This window comes from Anomaloglossus baeobatrachus, chromosome 8 (assembly GCF_048569485.1).
Source record: "Anomaloglossus baeobatrachus isolate aAnoBae1 chromosome 8, aAnoBae1.hap1, whole genome shotgun sequence".
NCBI classification, from domain to species: Eukaryota; Metazoa; Chordata; class Amphibia; order Anura; family Aromobatidae; genus Anomaloglossus; species Anomaloglossus baeobatrachus.
Window position 1 is genome coordinate 90,331,839 of NC_134360.1, and position 9,491 is coordinate 90,341,329.

Sequence of the window (9,491 nt, forward strand, 5' to 3'; positions counted from 1 at the left end):
TATTATTATTATTATTATTATTATTATTATTAAAACATTGCAATATAATGTTAAGTTCCCACATTGAGTTTTTGATGCTAAGTGTTTTCACTGCACCAAAAAGAAATCCCACCTTCTAAAGCTGTGCCCACGCTGCGTTTTTGCTGCGTTTTTTTTTCTTGCAGATTTTAATCAATACTGCAAGGAAAAACACATCCCAGAAAAATTTATGGAAATCCAGAATTTCTGTGCAGATGTTGCATGTTTTTTCCTTACAGATTTTGGTGCAGAAAAAATCTGCAGCATGTCAATTCTTTCTGTATTTTTCCCTGCGGATATAATACACTGCAGTGCTTGAGCTCGGTCACTGCAATGGATTATATCTGTCAGTGCTTCACTCGCAGCCCTGACACTTTGCCTCACACACTATGCATCCTGCATGGCATGTGAGGCTCTCCGTAGCTGATGTTGATGACCCAGGATTGCCATGGCAGTGATCAGGTCTCTGTGATCGCATTTCAGAGACCCGGTTGCCAAAGAGTGGTAAGCAAAATGATTCGCCCACCACAGGGCCTTAGGTGACTCGGTGTCGGGCCGGACAAGACCAGGGTAGTCAGCGGTGGCGGGGCCCAACTCCGTGACTCTGGTGGAGTCAGTTAAAGTCGCGGTATGGATGGGGGAGATGGTAATGTTAAAGTTTATAATATATATTCGTGACGCCACCTGTGGTAAATTGCAGCTTTAGGGCCGCAGCTGCTGGAAGGGACCTCCGGGGCTGGTATTATGGCAGCAGCTGAGGTGTTTCTTGCTCTCCACAGGTAGAGCAGATACCCCGGGGCAACCTTTGGTGCTTGTTACAGTCTATGGGTGTGAGCAGCGGGTTAATCAGCGTGATGTCCACAGCGAGCAACAGAGAATATTCATTTATTGAGAATTAAGAATTTACAGCTTACAACATGAGAATAGGATCAGTCTGGTTTCTGGGAGAGGGAGAGAGAAAATCTGCTGTGACCTTCAGCTTCCAGCTCCACACTAGAATACACACACTGGGAGAAAGAGGAGGAACATCCTGTCTGTGAATGAGGACCTTTTTTTTTTTTTTTTTTTAACTTTGTTAACATCTGAACAATATGCATGCAGACATAAAATCACATCATATTAAACAAACAATAGTTGTTGCAATACATACAGATCAATATGCATTAGGCCAACAATGGGGTTGGTGAATGATGCAGTGCAGAATGAATCAGACAACACAGGGCTTGCAGCTAAGATGTTTACTCACTGTTTCTGAGTCCAGGTGTCGACAAAACCAATTGCCCCGCAGTATGCTGGGATCCACTGTCAGGGACCTCCGCCGGTCTCAGGTAATTCAGGAGCCAATGCCGGTGCACCCCTCTTTGTGTCTCTTTCCCTGTCTGTCTTCTCAGCCTTGACTCTATTAGATGAACTGGTCTTGGCCTCCACCACAGGACCTGAACAAGGGGCTTGCCTCACTTATTTCTTGCCCTCTTCCCAGGGGGACTGTGGCAGGTTGTGGCCCCAGGCGCTTGCAACCACCCCGGGCCTTCGGTGTTACTTTATGAGGAAATGTCTTTCTTCCCTCTGTTGGGGGACCGTCCCCGAATGCAGCCAGATCCCTCCACCCGATCTTCCTGTGGAACAGGCTACGAGCCAAAATGCCCTTCCGTGGCCCTGGAATCCTTTCTCACTTTCTTCAGGTGTCACCTGGGCCTAACTAGACCCCAGGATCTCCACCAGGAACTTCTTGCTGTCACTCTCTCCTGAGGTAACTACCTCCCTCTCACACTCTCCTCTTCACTCCTCTGCTCCTACTACTTCACTCTGACTGAACTTGAACTTCCTGGTTCCCTTTCTACTCACACTTTCTGACTCCTCCCACACACCCACTGGCTAGGCCCCACCCACACTATTGGGGACCAGGAATGGGACTTACGGCCCCATGAATACATCTATGGGGGCTGCTGCTGTACCGCCCTGTGAGGGGCCCGGACGCTTCTTCCGCTTGCTCGGGCCGAGCCGCTCGAGGTCCGGGCTCGGGTTGTCAGTGGCACGAGCGCCTCCGGACCAGGGGCCACGTCGCTCTGTTGAAAGGGGAGAGGTAGTGAGGTGGTGGTGGTGGGACGGGGCGCGCAGCCGGGGAGGGCCGCGCTGTCATCTCACGGGTCGTGCTGCCACCCACGGGTCGTGGTGACGGGATGCACCACTGCTGTGGCTGAGGCGATGGCGGGCTTGTCCAGGATTGGTGTTGCGGCCGCAGCCAAGATGGTAGCCCCCTCCGTTGTTGGCACTGGTGTACTCATGATTAATTCACACTCAGAGTCACTGGTAAACCAAAGTTCGGATGTGGTCGGTGCCCGCGGCTGGCTGTTGATGTCCCCGGCCAGCTGCTGATGTCCCCTGTGGGGTTGATGGTGGCCCCTTTCCCGTGCACCTCTGGTAGTTGTGTTTCAGCTCCCCGGCCTGGGCAGTGGTAGCCCACTCCCTGGCGTTGAGCTGCCGGAAGAGCCCTCGGTTGCCCACAGGTGCTGGCCCGTCGGGTGTTTGGCCCTTGGCGGTGGCGCTCACCCGGTCTCGGTGAGCTTTTGCCTTCTTTCGGGACTTTGGGTGTGGATGAACCTATGACGTCCAGCCAGCAATCAGTCAATTTGCCTATACTCAGTGGCTTCTAAGCTAGGACAGGGTCTGAGTACCCGGTTTCTGGTGCTCCCATACATGGTTGACTCCCCGGTTCAGGACCGGTGGGCTCCAACCCAGGCCCGGTCTGTACGGTTCCGCCGATTACTGTACCGGTACTCCAGCAGGCGGCCACCACCGTCTGCCTGCCTGATGTTTCAAGGGGGCCCAGGCTCCTACCCGGGTCCCCGACGGCTGCTCCACTACCACTCACTGTCAACTCCAAAACTTAACTGTTTGTACTTCCTGCCTCAGGACAGTAGTCTCCTCGGTGGGCGTGCCTTTCCACCTGACCCCGCCCACCTGGTGTGCCCTACTGGCCCTGAGGAAAGCATCAGGTCTCCCTTTCGGGTGACGTGTATGTGACTTACAGGGGGTAGGAGGTATGTGTGTATGTGGTAGGTGTTATTACCTGTGATCCCTGGGGTCCAGGGCGTCACACTGCCACTATCCCTAACCCAGTGTATGCCTACCAATTGGTGTGTGCAAGTTTAGTCTGTGGACCGGTATGTGACCCCATTCTTACCTAGGATGGGACATCACACATCTGGCTGAGGTGCAATATCTCTGTGGCGACGGAAGCCTCAGGGGCGCCACAGATCCCTCTCCCTGCCTCCTGAATGCTGCAATCATATTGATCACTGCACTCAGGGGGTTAAACTGCCTGGAGCGGCGCAGGCACCACTCCGGGCAGTGAGGGCCAAGTCCAGGCTGTAACATCAGCGGGAGACCCGGTGGCGATCACGGAGATACAGAGCCTGATCCCCTGTGATCGCCATTACTTAAAGACTCAGGAAAAAAAGCCAGAAAAAACGCAAGTGGTAAATAATATGCATTTTTCCTGTCAAAACATGCAGTTTTGTATGCAGAAATTATCACACAAAACTGCTATGTGGGCACATACTCTTACAGTTCCAGATAAGTGGATAGGAACTTAATTAGCAATGCCTGTGGAAAGGGTGAGGCAACTGAATGTGAACAGCTACCAACAGGAGGAATATATTGCAAACCAAGATCAGGCGTGCATAGCATGGTGATGACCAGCCACCAGACATTTGTAGCATAACCACAACCAAACAGTGAGAGAGGGGAGCCAGCACGATCTGAAAATGGCATGCGTCATATAAAAAGTGCAAATTCACAGATTGGTAGCTGTTCACCTTCAGTTGCCTCACCCCTTTCCACAGGCAATGCTAATTAAGCACCATACTTGGATCTGGTCCGCCTTTATCAATGGTTGCTGTCTGTCACTGGGAGGGTCAGTTCTGATATAGTCCTGGTAGGTGTAGAGCTTGCTCCACATACTGGGACCTGGGCTGGCCTCTATCCATAATTGCCTTTTTTGCAACATGGAAGCGGCTATATACAGGTTACAGGTATGTGTATTCCATTATGGTTCTGCTTTTAATTTTATCTAGGAGGCCGCATGGCACATGAAATACATAATATAGGTTAGGACCCCCCTATTGAGATTTGCCGTGACGTTGGCAGGGGTGGCTCAAAGAATTGATCAATTATTTGCTAAAAAAACTCATTTTTTTATTATAGTACAGTTGGAATAAATCTGTGAATTTTCACTTTTTATATGATGCACGCCAATTTCAGATCATGCTGGCTCCTTTTTCTTTATTCAAAACATGAAATACGAAAGAGAGACAAAAGCCACAAAGACAAAACCATGAGAAAAACACAAATAAAAAAAAATGCAAATAACCCAATAGGTGCAGGAAAGCTCATTATGGGAACACAGCCTAACAAAGTACTAGACCATAATCACTAGTGATAATACCGTCATGCTGTTCATTAACCAAAACCACTGTACTATGACTAATATTACGACAACATATAATGGTAATATCAGTTCTACACCAGTACTGCAGATCATATACAGGTGCATCATTATGCACCTTTTTCTACAACACTTTTTCCTTCCACTCAACTTTCTATTAATATGCTTGGATACAGCACTCTGTGGACAGCTTATTTAGCAATGACCTTTTGTGGCTTATCTTCCTTGTGGAGTGTCATCAACATTAACAGAAATAAACAGTTGAAATAGATCACTTTGTGTGTAATGACTCTATATAATATGTTTTTTGTATTGAATTACTGAAATAAATTAACTTTTTGATAATATTCTAATTTATTGAGATGCACCTGTATGTGTACTCTACAGGTTCTCACCAGTGATGTTCTCACTAATCATAATCATTAATTTTCCCTTTTCTTTTCCATTTGGCCCAGACCGCAATGGCCGTTTCTTCCAGGTGTCTTGCCAGTTGAACATAAATAGACAGAACGTGTTTCTGGATGATGTATGTATATATATATAGAAAAGGGAAAACGGGTTTTAGCCGCGCTAAAAAACCACTGGTGCAGGATTAATAAAGAAGTTTCTTTTTTATTTCAGCATTTCCAACGCGTTTCAGAGACAAGGACCGTCTCCTTCCTCAGGGAAAAAAGAAATCATGCAACTGCCTACAGTCTAGTGCTTTAAAGGAGGATAAAGACTGCCACGTTGACAGCCATGACGTCATCCACCCACTCTATTGCAGGGCAATGACTCATAGACACGTGGAGAAAATACAAAGGAAAAAGATCACATTTAAATACATCAAATATTGTAAAAACACGAATAACAGCATGAAATACAAATAAAAATTGTTAAAAGTGATTAAAAAAATCTTTTTGTGGTTCATTTTCGACATCTTAAAATTTTAGGGTTGCAGACATAATCTGGATAAAAAAGTAAAAAGAGATCGTGCTTTCCTTAACCAAGAATCAGCAAAAACATTAGTGCATGCCCTCATCATCTCCCGCCTCGACTACTGCAACCTCCTGCTCTCTGGCCTCCCTTCCAACACTCTTGCACCCCTCCAATCTAGCCTAAACTCTGCGGCCCGCTTAATCCACCTCTCCCCTCGCTACTCCCCAGCCTCGCCACTCTGCCAATCCCTTCACTGGCTTCCCATCACCCAACGACTCCAGTTCAAAACACTAACCATGACATACAAAGCCATGCACAACCTGTCTCCTCCCTACATCTGTGACCTAGTCTCCCGGTACCTACCTGCACGCAACCTCAGATCCTCACAAGATCTCCTTCTCTGCTCCTCCCTTATCTCCTCTTCCCACAATCGCGTACAAGATTTCTCCCGTGCATCCCCCATACTCTGGAACGCTCTACCTCAGCACATCAGACTCTCCCCTACCGTGGAAAGCTTCAAGAGGAACCTCAAGACCCACCTCTTCCAACAAGCCTACAACCTACAACAGCCCTCAGTCCAGTAGACCACTGCGCAACCAGCTCTGTCCTCACCTATTGTACCATCACCCATTCCCTGTAGACTGTAAGCCCTCGCGGGCAGGGTCCTCTCTCCTCCTGTACCAGTCTGTTATGTACTGTTAATGATTGTTGTACGTATACCCTTTCACTTGTAAAGCGCCATGGAATAAATGGCGCTATAATAATAAATAATAATAATAATTGGAAAGGTGCGAACCTGTGAGCAATTACTAGTATGCAAAGAGATTAACCACCATACCATTACTCCAAATACACCTAGTGAACTTGGTAGAAATGTGGATGGGATATTACATAGTGACTCAGGAAGATCAGTTTTTAAGAGCAAATGTCCTCGAAAAAACATGAATATTTAATAAATATCTATATATATATGAAATGTAAATCTGCATGGGCGCATTGACGTGATTAGTGCTAGTGTAAAAATATTAAAATCCATTATGAGTATTTAAACTTTTCTGTTAAAAGAATAAAATTTCGGAAATGAAAAGCAAAAGTGAACATTTTAAATGAATCAAAAAGGGCTAGTGTAAAGAAATCAAACATGAAATAGAAAGGAATCGCATATGTGAGAGAAAGAAGCAAGTGCCAGTGGTAATGGGGTGAAATGAGTTCAGACCGTGGGAAAAAGAAAGACTGCGCAAGCGCACAGAGAAAGTAAAACCCTGCTGGGGTAACGAAAGATCAGATCGCAGGGAAATGTGTTCAGTAAAACAGAGTAGTGGGTAAAAATACATATAAAGGTGCGCTGTGCGGAGATGAGGGGTGTTCGGAGCTAGTGATTATACTAATAAAAATATATCAGGATGATTATTGGATATCTAAAACAAGAGGAGAAAAAACTTATTGTGGATTTACTCCGAAAGGGGCTATTAACCCCTTAACGACCTTGGACGTACTGAGTACGTCATGGTGACATGGTGCTAAACGACCCATGACGTACTCAGTACGTCCTGGCGAAATCGCGGTCCCGGAGCCCCGGGGAGTGAAATTTATTTACTTAAACGGTGGATTCGGGAAGGAGGGGACCTCTGCCTGACGTCAGGAGGGGTGGTGCCTCCTCCCCGAACCTACAGAGGCTGTGATTGGCTGACGAACGCCGCTCAGCCAATTACAGCCACTGTAATGTTCCAGCCATTGAAAATGGCTGGAACATTGAAATCCAGCCCTGATCAGTGCTGCTGTAGCACTGGCCATTGGCTGGAGCTGGGTGATCGATGCTTCACCCGCCCCCAGCTCTGATTGGAGAGACCGGTCTTGTGACCGCTCTCTCCAATCAATGTGGATCTGCGGCCTGTGATCGTCCCTAGAAGCCGAGGAGAGCGGTAAGTTGTTGTCCCCGCCGCCCGCCCCTGTCCCCGATCGCCCCGCCGCTCGCCCCTGTCCCCGATCGCCCCGCCGCTGCTCCCGCTTCACCGCTGTCCCCGCCGCTGCTCCCGCTTCACCGCCGCTGTCTCCGATCGCCCCGCCGCTGCTCCCGCTTCACCGCCGCTGTCTCCGATCGCCCCGCCGCTGCTGCCGCTTCACCGCTGTCCCCGCCGCCATGCTCCCGATGCACCGCTGTCCCCGCCGCCATGCTCCCGCTGCACCGCCGTCCCCGCCGCCGCTCCCGATCCACCGCCGTCCCCGCCGCCATGCTCCCGCTGCACCGCTGTCTCCGCCGCCATGCTCCCGCTCCACCGCTGTCCCCGCCGCCGCTCCCGATCCACCGCCGTCCCCGCCGCCATGCTCCCGCTGTCTCCGCCGCCATGCTCCCGCTGCACCGCTGTCCCCGCCGCCGCTCCCGATCCACCGCCGTCCCCGCCGCCATGCTCCCGCTGCACCGCTGTCTCCGCCGCCATGCTCCCGCTGCACCGCTGTCCCCGCCGCCGCTCCCGATCCACCGCCGTCCCCGCCGCCATGCTCCCGCTGCACCGCTGTCTCCGCCGCCATGCTCCCGCTGCACCGCTGTCTCCGCCGCCATGCTCCCGCTCCACCGCTGTCCCCGCCGCCATGCTCCCGCTGCACCACTGTCTCCGCCGCCATGCTCCCGCTGCACCGCTGTCTCCGCCGCCATGCTCCCGCTGCACCGCTGTCCCCGCCGCCGCTCCCGATCCACCGCCGTCCCCGCCGCCATGCTCCCGCTGCACCGCTGTCTCCGCCGCCATGCTCCCGCTGCACCGCTGTCCCCGCCGCCGCTCCCGATCCACCGCCGTCCCCGCCGCCATGCTCCCGCTGCACCGCTGTCTCCGCCGCCATGCTCCCGCTGCACCGCTGTCTCCGCCGCCATGCTCCCGCTGCACCGCTGTCTCCGCCGCCATGCTCCCGCTCCACCGCTGTCCCCGCCGCCGCTCCCGATCCACCGCCGTCCCCGCCGCCATGCTCCCGCTGCACCGCTGTCTCCGCCGCCATGCTCCCGCTGCACCGCTGTCTCCGCCGCCATGCTCCCGCTGCACCGCTGTCCCCGCCGCCGCTCCCGATCCACCGCCGTCCCCGCCGCCATGCTCCCGCTGCACCGCTGTCTCCGCCGCCATGCTCCCGCTGCACCGCTGTCTCCGCCGCCATGCTCCCGCTGCACCGCTGTCTCCGCCGCCATGCTCCCGCTGCACCTCTGTCTCCGCCGCCATGCTCCCGCTCCACCGCTGTCCCCGCCGCCGCTCCCGATCCACCGCCGTCCCCGCCGCCATGCTCCCGCTGTCTCCGCCGCCATGCTCCCGCTGCACCGCTGTCCCCGCCGCCGCTCCCGATCCACCGCCGTCCCCGCCGCCATGCTCCCGCTGCACCGCTGTCTCCGCCGCCATGCTCCCGCTGCACCGCTGTCCCCGCCGCCGCTCCCGATCCACCGCCGTCCCCGCCGCCAAGCTCCCGCTGCACCGCTGTCTCCGCCGCCATGCTCCCGCTGCACCGCTGTCTCCGCCGCCATGCTCCCGCTCCACCGCTGTCCCCGCCGCCATGCTCCCGCTGCACCACTGTCTCCGCCGCCATGCTCCCGCTGCACCGCTGTCTCCGCCGCCATGCTCCCGCTGCACCGCTGTCCCCGCCGCCGCTCCCGATCCACCGCCGTCCCCGCCGCCATGCTCCCGCTGCACCGCTGTCTCCGCCGCCATGCTCCCGCTGCACCGCTGTCCCCGCCGCCGCTCCCGATCCACCGCCGTCCCCGCCGCCATGCTCCCGCTGCACCGCTGTCTCCGCCGCCATGCTCCCGCTGCACCGCTGTCTCCGCCGCCATGCTCCCGCTGCACCGCTGTCTCCGCCGCCATGCTCCCGCTCCACCGCTGTCCCCGCCGCCGCTCCCGATCCACCGCCGTCCCCGCCGCCATGCTCCCGCTGCACCGCTGTCTCCGCCGCCATGCTCCCGCTGCACCGCTGTCTCCGCCGCCATGCTCCCGCTGCACCGCTGTCCCCGCCGCCGCTCCCGATCCACCGCCGTCCCCGCCGCCATGCTCCCGCTGCACCGCTGTCTCCGCCGCCATGCTCCCACTGCACCGCTGTCTCCGCCGCCATGCTCCCGCTGCACCGCTGTCTCCGCCGC